This window comes from Vombatus ursinus, unplaced genomic scaffold (genome assembly GCF_900497805.2).
Source record: "Vombatus ursinus unplaced genomic scaffold, bare-nosed wombat genome assembly UNPS02014812.1, whole genome shotgun sequence".
Taxonomy (NCBI): Eukaryota; Metazoa; Chordata; class Mammalia; order Diprotodontia; family Vombatidae; genus Vombatus; species Vombatus ursinus.
Window position 1 is genome coordinate 15,167,538 of NW_020954590.1, and position 18,287 is coordinate 15,185,824.

At 36.7% G+C, this 18,287-nt stretch overlaps 1 pseudogene; it reads right to left on the reverse strand.

Moving 5' to 3' along the window:
• Nucleotides 1-15,613: 15,613 nt before the first annotated feature.
• On the reverse strand, nt 15,614-16,483 carry LOC114053846 (annotated as a pseudogene).
• Between the last annotated feature and the right edge of the window lie 1,804 nt (nt 16,484-18,287).

Here is an 18,287-nt window from a genome sequence, read left to right on the forward strand (position 1 = left end):
CGTGGTATGCATTGCCTTCAGAGTACAATACTTCATCTATCATGCTATTTTTGTGTTTTATTGCACAGTGTCTCCTAGGATATAAAAGGGAATTGGCTATTTCTCTCCTGATGATGTGGAAGGACTTGTAGTTTCCTAAAGTATGTTGTGGGTCCAATATGACTTCTGAAGTGTGGGACCAGTGCAGCAGATATAGGTGATAGAAAAGATGTGAGAGAGGATGCAAGAGAGGGAGAGGACTAATCAGCAGATATTGCAAGGAATAGGTAAGGAATATGATCAGGTACAACTTGTTAGCTAGCTACTTAGCTACATCTTAAGTGTATGCCACTGATGCCACCTTGCTCACCTTATACTGAGGGCTCCCAGGCCAGCCAACTCTTCATTCTCCATCAGTTGCACTCTCTTGGATTTGACTCCATCATGATTATCCCCCAAGGAAACTTCTTCCCTAGGAAACTCATTATCCTACAAGATTACATCATCTTTGGTACTCATACCTCATCAGTATCCTCAGTGCCCTCTGACCCTCTGATTAGAGGTTTGGAGGATGAAACAAAGAACTCCCAGTCCCTCCATTTAAGGAAGGTTCCCATGCCAGCCAACTCTTCATGTCCCACCAGTTTGTCTTCCTTGGACTGGACTCCACTGTTTCATTATTCCCAATCCTCCATGCTTTTCAGCTTGTTTCTGTCTTGCCTTTAGATTATTAGCTTGTTGAGGGCAGGGACTGTCTCTTTTTCTTATTTATATCCCTAGCACTTAGCACAATGCCTGGCAAATATTAGGTGGCTAATAAATGTTTATTGACTCTCGAATTGCTATGACTTACAACTCAAAATCATAGAGGACACCAGAGGTAATCTAGTTTTACCCCCTCATTTTGTCTATAAGGAAAATGAGGCCCATAGAATGACCAAGGTCTCATAGGTAGTAGTAAATTGTGGACCTGAAATTGGAATCCTGGAATTATGATCCCAAATTCAGCACTAATTGGAAGTTTGATCAGTGACAGAGATAATGCATGGAGTTGGAATGGCCTATTTGGTCCATGCTATTCCCCCTTTTGATCTTAGTGCCAGGTTGCTATTTAGCGATGGCACCCTGAGCAAGTAGTGTTCCATGGAGGTTGTTCTAGTTATCAGTGATTCCTGAGAAATTCCTATAAATCTCTTATGTAACTGCATATAGTAGGTGCTTAAAAAATGCTTACAGACTGACTGGCTCAATACAAGTCAATACTAAGTAAAAAGTGTAAGGAGTGGTCAAGAACTCTCCCCCAGCATTGTTAACTCCTCCTATTTGTAAGGGTGGCTGATGGAATATAAAGAATTGTCATTAAGCTTTGAGGAAGGACAAGGTTGGGGATAATAATACTGTTGTTGTTTTTTGTTTGTCTGTTTTTGCATTGGTTATACCATATCTAGATTGTTGTGCCCAGTTCTGGATATCACATTTTAGGAGGGACAGCAAAAAAAAAATAGAGCATTTCTAGAGGGAAAATAAGATGTTAAGGCAGAATTATATCATGTGAGAATCTGTTGGAAAAAAAACTGGGAATGCTTAGCTTGGAGGGGAAAAAGTTCTTAGGTACACATGATGTTTTTTCAAATATTTGAAGTCTTGTAATACAAAAGAAGTCCCCAAGTGGAAAACAAGAGCCAATGGGTAGATATTAAAAGGAGATAGATTTTACCTCAACACAAAGACGTAACTAATAGAGCTGATCAAAAGATAGAATGGACTACTTTTTTTAGCCTTGCTAAGTAAAGAATTATCTGTTGCTTGACATATTCAAGCAGAACATGGAATGGCATTTGTTAAGGATGTTTATTTGTTGTTGTTGAGTCATTTCAGTTGTGTCCTACTCTCCATGACCCCATTTGGGGTTTTCTTGGCAAAGATGCTGGAACGGTTTGCCATTTTCTTCTCTAGTTCATTTTACAGATGAGGAAACTGAGGTAAACAAGGTTAAGTGACTTGCCCAGGGTTACATAGTTAGTTAGTGACTAAGGCCAGATTTAAACTCAGGTCCTGCTGACTTCAGGTTAGGCTCTCTATCCACTATACCACTAGTTGTCCTAGCATGTTCATAGAGACTTCAAATAATAGGATTAGAGCTGGAGGAGACTTTAGAAATCATTTAATTCAACCTCCTCCGAAATGAAGCTTAGAGTGTTCAAGTCCTCCCTAATAGAATGTAAACTCCTTGCACGCAAAGATGAAATGTTTGTTTTTGAATCTACAAGGCCTAGTATAGAGCCTGGGACATAGTAGATGTTTAAAAATATTTTTGTTGATTGATTCAAACTTGGGCAAATGATTTACCCGGGAGGACTCATTAAGGAAAATGTGTCAAAAGTGTACTTGAATACAAATCTTTGTGACTCTGAGGCTATCTCTCCATCTACTCACCATACTGTCATTATTACTTTTAAGGAGAAAGAACAAACTACTCATATGTGAGTCTGGGAAGGAAAGTGTTTATAGGCAACAGAAAAAAAATATCTGTATGTAAAAGTAAAAGTATTCACCTATTTATTGGATTCATCTAATAGAATCTAAAGCCTATTCAATGAATTTCAAACTGAACAATGAGAATTTTTAAAGCCTTTTGATGATAGGCAATGGGTCCAGGAAATATTAGGAAGCAAAGGAAAGAGGACCACACATGGGAAATAAGGGAGTACAAGTAAAATCCACTTTGTAATGGCAATTCCGACTTTCTCATGGTAATAAACAATCAGTAAGAAAACTCTGTGCAAATGATGGTTTTGAAGAGTCATTGTGGGAAATAGTATACATCTAGGGTCAGTCATGTTTTTTATAGGGGCACTGGGTGGGGGACCCAGGTGCCATAAGACCTAGTCCCCAGACTGATCACATGGTCCACAGTCCAAACCACATTGCCCCTTAATCCCAAACATGCCACTTTATCTCAGCCCCAGGCTTCAATGAGAAATTTAAAGCACCACATGCCCTTAGAACTGAACAAACATTAAGGGACCTTAATTGGAATGACTACATAAGAATGGATGACTACGGTCATGAGTTCCCAATATAACATTTATTTCTGGTTTTGAAACATTGAAAGAAAATGTCTCTCTTCCCAGATGGCCTCCAGGAAAATAATATAAACTTTGTACTTTAGTGTCAAAAATGTAAACACAGATGAAATCTACTTTACTGTTAACTGACCAAAGTTTATCTTGGAGAGATTCCATCCACTTACATATTATAATTGTTTTTCATACTGAGGTTTGAGGTTATCTAATTTCTGGTGATTTGCAGAAACTCTTAGTTATCTGAAAGTTCAACACAGATAAATCCTTAAAGATTTAGATGCTTATCTGGATTAGATCTGGAGAGGACTGAAGCACTGTTTAAAAAAAATGTATAGAGTAAGTTTCCTTGTTCAAGAATGGATACTCCCTTTGATAGTTGCCATGTCCTGATTAAAGCTGGCACCAAAGTGTAGTGCCAAGCTCTGTTCTGCCTACCTGTATAGCCTCAGTAAGGGACAACATCTGTGTGTGCCTTATTAGTCATCCAACATTTTTGTCTCCCAGGGTAATACTTCCAATTCACTCTTATAGATTAAATCAGTATAAGATGTGGTGATATTTCTCCAAATTCTCCAGAAAATTTTCAGGAGTTAGAAGGGGCATCAGTCCTGACTTCCCTGCATTTCTTCAAGTCCCATCTAAGAAGTCCCACCTTCTGCAAAAATCCTTTGTCAGTCTTCCTTAACCTTAGTCCCTTCCCTCTGAGACAATTTATATATAGATAGGTAAATAGACACATTCACACACACACACACACACACACACACACACACACACACACACACACGGACAAAGACATATCTCTCTCTCTTGCTTTCCTATTTTTTTGCCTTTCTTTGTATCTCCAGCACTTAGCACAATTCCTGCCACATAAGTGATTAATAAATACTTGTTGACTTGACTCAACACTATTCTTGCACACTTAAACTTGAATGTACCACATCCTCAGGATAAAGCCATAAGATTTTAAAACATTTTATGAGCCCTCTACCTTTTTTGTCTAGAGTTATAATTCCATCTTTTTATAGATACCTCAGTGAAGAAATGCTAACAATGAAACCCAGGAGCTAAGGCTGTTACAACAAATGGCCATGGTCATTTGTGTTAAGATGAAGGAATCCCCAATATAAGCATTATTTTTGCCATTTGATTTTCATTTTTGGAGAGACAGCATGGTATTTAAGTAGTTAAATGTGCCTCACTAGCCTTGTGACCCTGGGCAATTTAGCACAGTGGAAAGAACATTGGATGTGGAGCTATTTAAACTTTCTGTGCCTTAGTTTCTTAATGTCTAAAATGAGGCCTGCAGAAAGTGACAGCATCTAGGGTGAGCATAATCATTGGATCTTCCCTTGCTCCTTAATCCTCCCCACCCTCTGCTGGTACATCAGGCCCAGCCTCTGTGCATAACTAGGCCAAGTGGTTGTACCAAATGACCTTTAAGATCCCTTTCAGCAATAAATCTGTTATCCTATGTAGTAACTTAATCTCCATATAGTTTAATCATTGCCATAAAACTTATCTATTGTCTTATATAGGTTATGACCTGAGAGGCAGTTCCCACACTGGGCACATAACCTGGACTGACAAAATAACAGATTCTTCACATAATTTTTTTTCTTTTATTACTAAAGAGGGAATCCAAGGTATTTGGACATAATGATTCTTTCACTGAAAAAGGCCCCTGTTAGTAATGACAACCAAAATTCTATGTAAACATTTTCTATGAGCTTGGAATATATATTTGTGTTCTTTTTTTGTTGTAGAAGAGGGGCAGGTTAATTGACATACAAGATATCATGAAAGAAGTCAATGGCAGAGCAAGTATCCATACTCCTAAGTCAGGATTCTGAACTATGAAGTCTTGTGCCATCTTCTCTTAAGACTCCTTTTCAGCTGACACTGAAGCTGTGTAAAAAGATTTTAGCGACTGTCAACTCATAACTTGTTGAACAAAGCTAAACCTCATGCAGTTAGTGTATTGGGGAATATTTTATTGATTACAAGCTCTCTTAATTTTAGGTCCTGAGTGTTTTAGAATTAGCAATGTATAAAGTTCTTTTGTCATACTAAATAAAAGTTTAAGCCTCAGAAGGTGCTGGAAAAAATTTCTATCTCTCCAGGTCCAAGGGGGAAGAATGAAGGTTGTACCAGGAAATATTTTGCTTATTAATAAAAACATAGTATGTCTCCTCCCATCCTTGACTGAAAAACTGTCTAGGCTCCAGGAAGTCATGAAGGAAAAAGAGGATAGGAAACACCTGGAACAGAAATACCCTGGTCTATTTCTTTTACCATGGTAAACTGTCACTGGGTGTGGTTGGGCACTCCTGTAATTCCTGCTGCCTGAAGGCTAAGGCTAGATCCCCTGAGATCTGGAATTCTGAGATTTAATAGGTTAAGCCAATAAGGTGTTTGCACTAAGCCAAGCATCAACAAGGAGAGCCCTTAGGAGCAGGGAGGCAGCAGGCTAACTAGGAAGGGGGAAACGAGCCAGGTTGGAAAAAGGGTAGCTTAAATATGCCATGATGATTAGTATTTGGTTTAGCTTGTGAGTAGTTGCTGTACTTCTAGCATGGGTGAGATAGAGACTTAGTCTAAAAAAAAAAAGACTCATGACTCAATGCACTATGATCCTTTTCTAAGAAGGGCCAGTTGTTCAACTGTAGGATGGGGAATCAGCATCCAGGTCAGAGAAGAATTTGATGTTTTAACAATGAGATAGCTGAGGAGGCAAGCTAAGTAAGTTATTTGAAGTCAGTAATGGATTTTCTCTTTTGTCTACTCATTTCAGAGCATAGTAACTTGTAAAATAACCTCATATTTATTTTGTATACACTTCTATATGTGTTTCATCTTGTCTTGTAGCATCTAAGCTCCTTGAGGGTTAGGACAATTTCCTTTTTGTTTTTCTGTCTGCATAGCTTGGCATAGTACTCAGCACATAGTAGGCATTTAATAGATGCTTATTAAATTGGCTTGGACAGATTCTTATCATTGAACACCTATGGGACAGCAGAAGCCTTGAAAGTCCAATCTTTGCTATATCCCCAACCTACTTCATATACATGCAAACTGGATACAATGAATATTATGAACAAAAGAGGGGACTTTCCTGTTAAGCAAGAAAAGTTTGCACCTTTAAGTTCAGAGGATTTCCTCTTTTCTCAAATTTGCTACCAAATCAATAGTAATCACTCATATCTAACCTTAATTTGAACTTTAAGGGTTTAGATTAGGCTCTTACAAAAGGTAATTCTTTTTTTCTGTAAGGTAAAGGCAGACTCAAATAATTTCTCTTTAAAAAAAGGCATTTGTCATCTTTGTTATGTAAATATTGTAAGATGTCATGAAGATTTACTTAAACATTAATAATTGATAAAACTTGAGAATTTAGTGAGATGGAATCCCTATTTTGTGGCATTTTCTGTGTTAAAGTGAGTGTGATAAAATGATGGAGGTTTAACAAATGATTCTACAACGTCCTTGACCTGGTAAGGGTCATTTGAATTAGGGACTCAATATGGCTGCATATTTTGACAAATGGAATTGACTCTGTGTTAAACAAAAATTCAAGTATCCAATATTATGCTGTGTTCCTGAATTAAATCTCATGATTTGTATTGGCTTAAGACTTGAAGAATGTTTTATGAATGTGTCTGCAATAATAGGCCACAAAAATAAGAAGGTCCTGAAAATTGGCCAACATAACTTATTGTGATTATTTGCTGTCTCAGGCACTTTATTAGCACTTCTTATGCTTGGTAACTTTAAACCACCTCATAGGAGTATGCACTCCAGAGAGAAGCTCGAGGCTTCCATAAAGTACAGTTCATTCCATTAGACTAAAGTCATTTCTGGGAGCAAGGCAGACTCTAGCTGTGTTTGAACAAGAGGTAACAGAGTACAATATTGTTGTTGGAATTCTATGGATGTGTGTCTTTCCTGTATGTATATGTGTCCATCCATCCCAAAGGATTTGGGTACTATTCTTGGTGTAGAATCTGAGGGTGTTTTTATAGTTGTACTTATTGTATTTTTAACAAATATAAATTATGAAATTATGATATATACATAAGATACAATTTTATGGGGATAAATCATTTGCTTAAGAAAAGAATGAAAACTTTAGTTTCTTTAACCAGCTCTCCTACTTTACTGAAAATGTTTTAATTTGCCAAAAATTGATTTATATGCACTGTATATTCAATACAGTGCCTGGCATATAGTAGGTATTTAATAAATGCTTATTAATTGATATGTACACTTTTATATGAATGCAATACTGTATAAAAAAGATACACCTATGTAGTAACTAATCTGTTTTACCCTTATGTCAAAATGAATAACAGAATGACTATCCTTTTTATTGTTTTTAATAAAATGTTAATATCTTTGTTTTTATATCACCTATATTTCCCATTGCAACCTTCTCTCCACCTCTCCCAAAGAGCTTTCCCTAATTAAAAAAATAATGAAAATTAAGGGAAATAAAGTTCAGCATAATTAAGTAATATGTTGAAAAAATATTGGTCTTCCACCTCTGCAAAGAAACTTGGGGAGGGTTTGTGTGGAAGGCCCTGGACCAGTTAAGACAGGACTATCTTTACTCAATATCTCTAGAGATATCATACCCTTCAGAGTATGCCTTATGTTTGGCTCTCCTGAGTGTCCAAGCATTTGGAAATGTTTCCAGACTCATGGATTCCAAGACTGCAAAAGTAGTGAAGCTGTTTAGTCCTTTTGTCCTTGGCCTTTGGCCATGGGGAAGGAGATTTGCCATTGGTATCCCCCTCGTGACACCTATTTTCTTCCCATGAGAAAAACCTGTTTCTTTGGTCTTTATAGAGATGAATTTCAAGATTCTAAATCAAGATACTAGTATACTTCCAATATATAAGAGTCAGGGAAGTTTTCATGGAGGAAACTGGACCTTGAAGAAGAAGTAGGGATTTACTAGGTGAGGATGGAGGGTATAAATAGTCTAGGAATGAGAAAAGATAAATGTAAAAGTAAAGAGACAGGAATGAGTGGTGTATATTTAGAGAATACAAGCAGTACACGTTAGTTGGAATATGAAAAAAAATAGTAGGAAATAATGTGGTAAAGTTATCTGGATTGAGGAAGGTCTCAAATACTTAGCTAAGTAGTTTGGACTTTATTCAGGAGGTAATGGGGAGCCTTGGATAATTTTCTGAATGGAACAGTATCATAATCTGAACTTCGCTTTAAGAATATGAAGGTGAAGGTGATTTATGTGGACTAGATAGACCTGGGAGTCTAGGAGAACCTGTGAGGGAAAGCTCTAAGCTCTAGATCCCAAATTCAAATCTCACTGCCCTCTCCCCTACAAAGGAGCTCGAGGGTTACCAGATATGTTGCAGTCACCTTGAGCTCCATGGTAAAGCTAAGAAGGTTGAAACATCTACTTGAAAGTAACAGATTTTGTGAGGCAAGCCCCAAATAACCTCAATGAAATGAATGTCCCTGGCTTGGGACTTGATAAGTGGGTTTTCCCTGCTTCTTGAAATCTTACTCTTTAAATCTTGTTAATTATTTAAGTACATTTCAAATGGAACTTTTCAAGAATGGTGAGGAATAATCATTTGCCTAGATTTATCAAAAATGTTGTAGTGTTAGAAAATTTATATTGCAAGTTCAGAATAGGATTTTATAACACTTTCACATTATTTCTTGGCTAACACAGTATAAATGAGATGTATTTGAGACTTCTAAATGGTACAATAAATACAAATCTGATAGATAGTCTTTGATCCCATAGGAAGTGTTCTTAAACTTCATGAACCTTGAGAACAAGTAGTCAAATGATATCAGAGGCCAACCTCTGGAACTATGGTTTAAAACCATATTGAATTATTTGTTCTGTGTCATCATCATGAAGTTAGATAGCAGAGGTTCTTTTTTTAATTTGATTTTTCTTTATTGATTTTTTTTTGATTTATCAATAATCACTTCCATATGCTTTTGAGTTCAAAATTTTTCTCCCCTTCCTCCCCACCACCCTCCCCAAGATGGCGCACAATCTGATATAGGCTATACATTTACATTCATATTAAACATATTTTCACATTAGTGATGTTGTAAGTAGAAATTAAAACCAATAGGAGGAACCATCAGAAAGAGGAAACAAAATTCAACAGAAGAGAAAAAAAATAACAATTCGGCTTCCATAGTTCTTTGTTTGGGTGTGGATAGCATTTTCCATCACAAGGCCTCTGGAGATGTCTTAGATCCTTGTATTGCCAGGAAGGGTTAACTTTAACAATATTAGTCATCACACAACATGGCTGTTATTGTGTACAACATTCTCTTGGTTCTGCTTACTTCACTCAGCATCAGACCATACAACTCTTTCCAGGTTTTTCTGAAGTCAGCCTGTTCATCATTTCTTATAGCACAATAGTATTCCATCACATTCATATGCCACAACTTGCTCAGCCATTCCTCAATTGATGGGCATCCTCTCAATTTCCAATTCTTTGCCACCACAAAAAGAGCTGCTATGAATATTTTTGTACATGTAGGTCCTTTTCCTGTTTGTGTGATCTCTCTGGGATATAGCCCTAGAAGTGCTATTGCTGGGTCAAAGGGTATGTTCATTTTTATAGCCCTTCAGGCATAGTTCCAAATTGCTCTCCAAAATGGTTGGATCACTTCACAACTCCACCAACAATGCATTAGTTCCAATTTTCCCACATCTTCTCCAACATTTATCATTTTTCTGTTTTGTCATGTTGGCCATTCTGATAGGTGTGATGTGGTACCTCAGAGTTGTTTTGATTTGCATTTCTCTAATCAATAGTGATTTAGAGCATTTTTTCACGTGACTATAAATGGTTTTAATTTCTTCATCTGAGAACTGTCTGTTCATATCTTTTGATAGCAGAGGTTCTTAACCATTTTTTTTTTTATATCATGGATGCCTTTGGCAGTCTGGTGCAATGTGATTCTCAGATTTTTTTCCCATCCAAGTTCATGGACTCCCCTCTTTCTATTCTTGAGCCCCTTTGGGGTCTGAGATCTATATGGGTCTCAGGTTAAAAATCCCTGAGTTAGAACAATAAAATAGTGCGATTGTGTCTTATGGGCAGCTAGGTGGCACAATGGATAGAGTGCTGGGCCTGGAGTCAGGAAGAATCATCTTCCTGGGTTCAAATCTGACCTCAGACAGTTACTAACTATGTGACTCTGGGCAAGTCACTTAACTCTGTTTGCTTCAGTTCCTCATCTGTAAAATGAACTGGAGAAGGAAATGACAAACCACTCCAGTATCTCTGCCAAGAAAACCCCAAATGGTGTCACAAAGATTCAGACACAACTGGACAAAAATTGTGTCTTACATGGGGCAATGGAATCAGTTTCCACAATGCCAGGTAAGTGAACATGATAATTACTGGACATTGCTCACCTTCTATTTCGTTTCTTTCGAGAATGAGGACCAGAAATGTTAAAAGAACCAAGAGTCTTGTCTACATGCAAATATGTGTGTATTATGTATGTATTCATGAATATAACAACAGATTCTGTTGGTCCAGGAGCAAGAGGATGCTCTCTCCTTCTAAAGGATCCCATGGCTCTAGGAACACATGAATACCAAGTCCATTTCGACCAAAGAGATTGATTGAACTCTTGCTATTTGGATATCTTGATATCTTCCCCCACCCCAAGCCCCAGGCAAAATTACTTAAAGCTTAGGGTTCACTCAATTTTAGAGTCTCCTCAAAAAGGAATAGAAAGCTATTCAATGTATGATGTATAAGAAGTATAGGACAGATAATTATTAACTCCAACCAAAATACTTATAACAAAAAATTTATAAGTACCTATTGACAAAGACTAAAAATAAGGCATAGTAGCCCATAAATCCTATTATACTGTCACAGGACAGTAACACTAAAACATGGGAAATGTACCATTTTATAAGACTGCTGAATGGCCATTTTCCGTTCATTTCAGCATTGCATTGTATGTATAACTCCTTCAATGTTCATATACTCTGGCAAGGCTGACCAATGCTTAGGTTCATCCTCTTGTCTCAATTATCTTCTCTGAGAATGTGTGTTTATGAAAAATTCCTCCTTCTCAGTTACCTTAAACTGAGAGATTCAGGAATTCTCAATTTCTTGACCTTGTCAAGCTATCTCCAAAACTAGACACATCCATTAAAGAATCAACATTCAATCACTTATATTCAAGGAAAGAAACTCAAATCAGAAGTAGCCATGACCATGAGATCCTGTCTTTGACCTACCTGGCCAGCGCATACGCTCAGGGCCATGTTCAAATATTTACCACTGTTCTTAGGATGGGAGGAAAGTGCCTCTTTTTTTCAATCATGGAAAGTCTTAGAGAAAATTCCAAGCCACATCTTCAGGTAAGAGAAAGAAAACAGCCAGAGAAGATATCTCTCCCTGTAAATTCTACTGAGCAAGTCATTAAGCAGTTGAGTCAAGCCCAGATCCCAGGTCTTCTGATACCAAGTCCAGTAGTCTTTCTACTATATTATGTTGCCTCAAGGGATAAAACCATTCTGCCACATTTCACTCCACTCAGAGTGGAGTATGAGACAGCAAGATTCTCTGTTTGCAAAGGTGGATTAGAGAAGCAACACAAGACCTCTAGCATCCCCTTCAGCACTAAATCTTTGATCTCAAGGCTTGTATCCTCTTCTTGTTGTAACAGATAGTGTAGGTGACCAAAGACAACATTGTCTAATGACTAATGAATGCCAAGAGAGGCATCCTAGCACAATGGATGGAGATGGCCTTGAAGTCGAGAAGACCTAAGGTCAAGTCCTACCTCTGAAATACTGGCTGTATGAGCCTGGGTAAACTTCTTAACCTCCTATTTCCCCAGGCAGCAACTCTAAGATTATATGTTGTTGAGAGGTGCTGATCTGTTTTTGAGAGAGGGAATCCCCTCACCCGAGAGACCTTTTTACCAATTAATTCATAGGTCTGTTTCAAAATAACTGAATGCCACATTTCAGTCATTAAACACACCTATCTGACTGGTGATTTCACTTTTATGGGTGAAGAGGTTTGGTGTGCAAGAATCCAGATAGAGATTCCATGAGGTAGCTGCTGTTAAGCCTGGAAACTGTTGAACATAATTAAGGGTAACTGCTGTAAGAGAATAGTGTAAGTTAAAACTTAAAGGGAATTGTGGAAAGAGGCTTGACATCCATCATTATGAATCTGGAATAAATGACCCTGAAAGCTCACAAAGGGACTAATTCAAATGAAGTTGTTTGTTTTATATTTAAAAACCCAGAACCTGAGAAAAGAGGAAGTTACATGTCAAATAGTGATGGGGCATCAGAGATTTGAAGATTCTGGGACACTAATTTACAATGGCTTTCTGAGTTCTTTCTGGGCTCCAGAAGTACATTTCCAGCTGAGGCTATTCTAAGAAGGGGGTGTTGCACAGATAACCCCTGTAACCTCTTAACTGACATACTAGTTAGAGCCAATGTACCTAGCAGAGCATTGTTATCAATTGGAATCTTAATTTTTACCAAGGAATATTATAGAATTATATTGAAGTGTTCAAGTCAATAGATTTTCTTTCACAGATTTAAGTTAATCCTTTCAGTAGAACTCCTATTCTGTAGAGACACCTAACAGAACCATCAATTTTAGAATATCAGGTTGATATTTAGCATATTTTTTTTAGAAAAACAACAATCTTACGAGTAGTGAGGAACCAAATACCAGAGTACAAGCTTGCTGAGGGCAGCAAGTACATTTTGTTTCTTTTGTTTCCTCCTGTTACAGTATTTAACTTGTTACCTTGTATCAGTGTATGTCTTCAGTAAACAAAGCAATGTTTAAAGGGGTAATCAAAATTAGCACAAATTCATCTTCTTTACTGTTTATAAAAAAAGAAAACAATAAACAAGCATTGCTAGGCAAAATTGTGAATTAGATAAAGTTTGTATTCCTACTCTTCTACCTACTTTTTTTGTCTCCCTTTCTTACTTACTGGCATTTCCTTGCTCCCAGTGTATTCATGCAGCCCTCGAGCTGCCCCAAAGTTTGATCGCCTTCCTAGTCTGTCCTCATCAAAGAGAGCCTAATGGGGAAAGGATAATGAAGTAAAGAATATATTGCAAATATCTGAAGGAGCAGATATATTGACATATGGATTACTTAAGCTTTGTCAAGGCTTTCATATCTATGAGCACCATTTTAAAAATTCTTTCATGGTAATAAGGAAAAAAATAGAGCTCTTAAAATTGTAAAGAATTTGATGGAGAAAGGAATGAACATTTATTAAGTAGCTAACTGCTTAGTGTGCCAGATATAGGGGCAGGTAGGTGGCGCAGTGGATAGAGCACCGGTCTTGGAGTCAGGAGGACCTGAGTTCAAATCTTGCCTTCGACACTTGACACTTATTAGCTGTGTGACCCTGGACAAGTCACTTAATCCCCGTTGCCTTACCAAAAAACTAAAAAATAGATTAAAAAAATTAAAAAAAATAATGTGCCAGACACTGTGCTAAATGCTTTACGATATTATCACATTTAATCCTCATAACCACTCTGGAAGGTGGGTGCTATAATGATCCCAATTTTACATTTGAGGAAACTGAGCAAGAGAAAGATTAAATGACTTACTCAAGGTCACACAGCTAATAAGTGTAAATATCTGAGGTCATATTTAAACTCGTGTCTTCCTGACTCCTGGTCTAGAGTTACATCTACTGTTTAATTTACGAAAAGTGAATCTTTTATCAACAAAAGTGTAAAACTTTGGGTTTCTTGTTGAGATCAGCAGCCTTGCTTTGTAATATGTTGTAATGGAAGAGTTTGTGAAAAAAAAAGACAACATCTATATGCCAGAAAAAGGTAGAGAAGCTTGGAATGAGTTTCTCTATTCCTATCTCATCCCTGGGCTCTATAATCTGCCACTTTCTCAAGCATTAAAGGACTAAATATTTTCTTACTCTCTCAATACCAGTTTTTCTGGTACTCTGGTTTGCTTTTGCCACATGTTGAATGCCTTTGAAAAGTGGATGATATTTGCTAAAGTTAAGGTTCTTCAAAGCCCATTTTCCCCTCTTCCAATATGTATGAGTCTTTGTTTAAATTCTTTATTTCAGAACACTCTTTTGTGATTTCTTTAGGAAGGATAGAGTTGACATATTTCCTTTGTCTTGTTTGTACTTCTGGGTTTTTTTTCTTCTGAACATTTCACTAAGGATTTATCATCAAATCCTTGAATTTCATTTTTACATTGGTTGGGTTTATTTCCCCAAGGAATTGCAGCCTGAACCTTGATATTTACAAATGTGAATTCAGAGATGATTACTTGTTGGGAAGGAACTACATGTTCACTTTGGTTTGCATGTTCTGGCCTAGACTTATTATCTTTTCTCTCAGCTTTTGTATCAGTTTTTTTCTTGTAATTTTGTCTGTTTGCTACTCCTTGTTCATTGGCTTCCAAATAATGAGGCACCTGAGCACCAGGACTCAGCATCAGAAGTGTCTTCTGCAAGTAAAACAGAATCTGGATCCAAATGTAATTTAGTGTGTCTCTCTGTTTGACCCTTCTAGATTTTACAGTAGGAGAAGCCAAAACTACAGAAAGGAGGAGGAGTTCAGAAACTCCACTCTTATCACAAGAGTTGATAGAGTTACTTTTCGTAATTGTTTAAGTGTCTTCCTAGCTTTGAATTCTACTTGTCAGGGAATTATGACATACCTTATCCTACTGATGCTTCTTGTTTCCTGAAGCTCTGATGCATAATGTTTTAACTTCACTTCTGAGACTTCACAGTCTGTTAATGTTTAAAGTATATGTACAAATGAATATATTTTTCTATGTTGCTTTTACTGAGGGAGGATTTTTTTTTACTGAGGAAGATCCTACAGGGATCTCTTCTATTCAGCATCATCTAAGTCATGAATCTTAAGGTTCTTCATATCTTCAGACTACTGTTTATTTACCCTCCTGGTTGCTTGCTTGCAGGAGAAATGGGAATTCTATTGAGGATAAAGGTTTCATGCAATATATACACAGTTCAAATTGTTCAAGTATACTTTTCAAGTACTATTCAAGAAATGCCACATTGAAAGTTTTAAGAATGACTTTGAGCAAATAAGTCATTTTGACTTATAAATACCCAAATTAACTACACAGGACATATGAATGAAGATGCTATCTGCATCCAGGGAAAGAATGATCACACACACACACACACACACACACACACACATTTTTGTGTTTAATGGTAGTCATCTCTAGGGCAGGGGGAGGGAAGAAAAAGAAAGAATAAAGAAATGTACATGATAAATTTATTATATATTTAAAAGGAATAGCAAGTTGTATATAATAGAGTTGCAGTTTCACATGCAATCATCTTTTTATTATTTTACTGTTATGGAAACACTTGTTTTTATTTCATAAGTTAAAAACAAAACATTTTTAAAAAGTCACAATTCAAAAAATGATTAAGTGGAGAGATATAAGACACAAATATATCAAGGATAAATCACATAAGATTTTATGGTTGGACTGTAAAATCTAAAAGTTAAAGGTCCCTGGAATGCCATCTTGAATGTAGAAGATAATAGTCATCAGAGGTAGTTCCTGGTACAACAGATTTGATCTTCTTTTCTGCAGAGAAATAATTTCCAATTAAGCTTGAGGAAGACTTATATGCCATTTCATTTTCATGGGACTGGAAACTTTAATTCCATGTGGTCCTCCACATTATTCAATCAAGATACACCATTTTTCAGTTTCATTTACTTTTCCAGCAGCTAGAAAACAAATATATTTGAAATTGCATGCAGAATAATCAAGAAATTTTACTCTTTTATTGCAGATAAAAATTTGATTAAGAGTTCCAGAAATCCATTTTGAACAATATACACAAGCTGTTTGTGACAACTCATGAAACTTCTTTTTGTTATTTAAAGTCTTCCTTTGACGAAATTCCAGCCAAGTATGGAATTAGTCTATGATTCACATCTGTACTTGGTCCTGACAGCCAGCCATGATGTTTGTCATGGTCCAAACAGCTTCCTTCTGGATATTGGTTTGGGGTGAATAAACAGGTTAGTAAAGACAGAAAGTGTCTCAAGTCTGTTACAATTGGAATTTATTCATCTGTCTCAGTGACGATGTTTCCTATAGCCCTTAAAGAAGGCATTGTTTACTGGCAATTGACCAGATCCTAAAAGTTTCACTAATTGTGGGACAAATCCAGTTTTCACAACCACTTCAATCTAGTCATATGAACTTAACTATGAGGTAGGAAATGACCCGATGAATATCTATATGCCAGAATTTCTGGATCATAATGATGCAAGAGACAAACCAAGATAAGAAGAATGTCTCAGTAGCATCCATTGGGGAAATAGGATTCTTGTTATGACAAAGATTTGAAAGTGTTCAGGTATTTAATGTTTAACAAGGAATGAAATTCCACATTTTCACTCCCTATTGACAGAATATCAGATTCTTAAGCTCACTATTTGTAAAATAGTAGAGAGATATTTCCCTAAAAAACTCGGTAATATTTTCTCTACTCATTTCACAGGTCATGGTGAGTATGGTGTTTTGTAGAGATTGAAGTGCTATAGAAATTTGAATCATTTGCAGTTTTATTATTTCAGTAGATGGCTACTTAGTATAAGGAAAAGCTTTCAAAGGGAGCTCCAAGTGTGCCCAAGAGAGCACATGAAAGATATAAAATGCTGATGAGTTAAGAAATGAACCTGAGAGAAAGAGTGAAAGGGAAATCAATGCTACCTACAAAGAACAATGGATATAGACGGATTGGAGCTATGAGATGGAAGCAACAAAATCACCCTTGGTCACCAACACAAGCAAAATAATGGCAAGGAAAGAAAATGAAGTAGAAGTTGCAAAGTCATTTGCATGAGTTTCATCCAAGTTTAGATGAAGTTGATTGAAGATAGTCCTAGAAGGATCAGGACAGATATATTTACCTACAAAGTACTCCTCATATATCAGAATTATGGCCTGCAGCAATCCATGAAGACATATTTAGTGTCATCTGGCAATAGAACAAATAACATATAAAACATCTCCTCTAGACAAAAAAAATATGTGATGGAAGAGGCACTCCATAGAAGGTCAGGTGTATTCAGTGTATTGAAGGTAGTCTCTCATTCCAAAAGATGGTGGGCAATTTATGTAGCAAAGGTTGTAGTCAATAGATGGACTTCATAAATAACAATTGGAGGCCTGAAAAATCAATAGCATAATTATCTGAACAAAGATTCAAAGTTGCAATCAAAGAGTCAACAATAATGGTGTGTAATAGGTCCCCATTTATCATAATAAGTAATGACAGATTCTAACAGGTATATGAATTTATAATAATTAGAGCTGAAAATAACAATAAAATAAAGATTGGGCTGCCTTCTAGATTAATCAATTGATCAAACCATCAAGTATTTATTAAGTGGCTGCTATATGCAAGGCTCTGGGTTTACAAATATAAAGGTGATATATATCTTACCAGGTATGGAGAATCTGCAGCCACAAGACCACATGTGGCCCTTTAAGTCCTCAAGTGCAGCCCTTTGACTGAATCCAAACTTCCCTGAGTCTATAGATTCCCACCCCTGTCTTAGACACAGGAGATTATATTCTGCACTATAACAAATAAATGAATAATAAATAACAAATAAATAAATAAATAAAACAAGTACAAAGTTATGTAAATTTGGAATATATACAAAAATCTATACATAGTAGGGAGGGTCACTAACAAATTAGGGAATCAGGAAAGACCTCCTTGCCACAAGAAGTGTTCACACAAAAATATTGGCTCTCCCTGCTGACATGTGAGCTCCTCAAGATCAGGGACTAGATGGCTTTTCTATTTGTGTCCCCAGTATGTAGTATAGTACTTTGTGCATAATAAAGGACAAAAATTATGTTTCATTCATTTGTTCACTCATGAATTTAGGCCCTGGAAGTGATTTCCCCCATTAGGCAAAAAGGTGGAGTAGATGATTTTTGAGGGCCCTTCTAACTGTGTTATGTTTAATAGTTTGTCCTCACATGGATCCATGTCCAAATGTAAACAAGGAATTAACAGGGTAACCTCTAATTTGTAAATAAACATAACCACTAACTAGGGGAATGTGAGAGATTAGTCATCTACTTGCCAGAGAAGGGGTCTGACTCATTAACCCCATGTTCCCAAATTTAGGCCTGA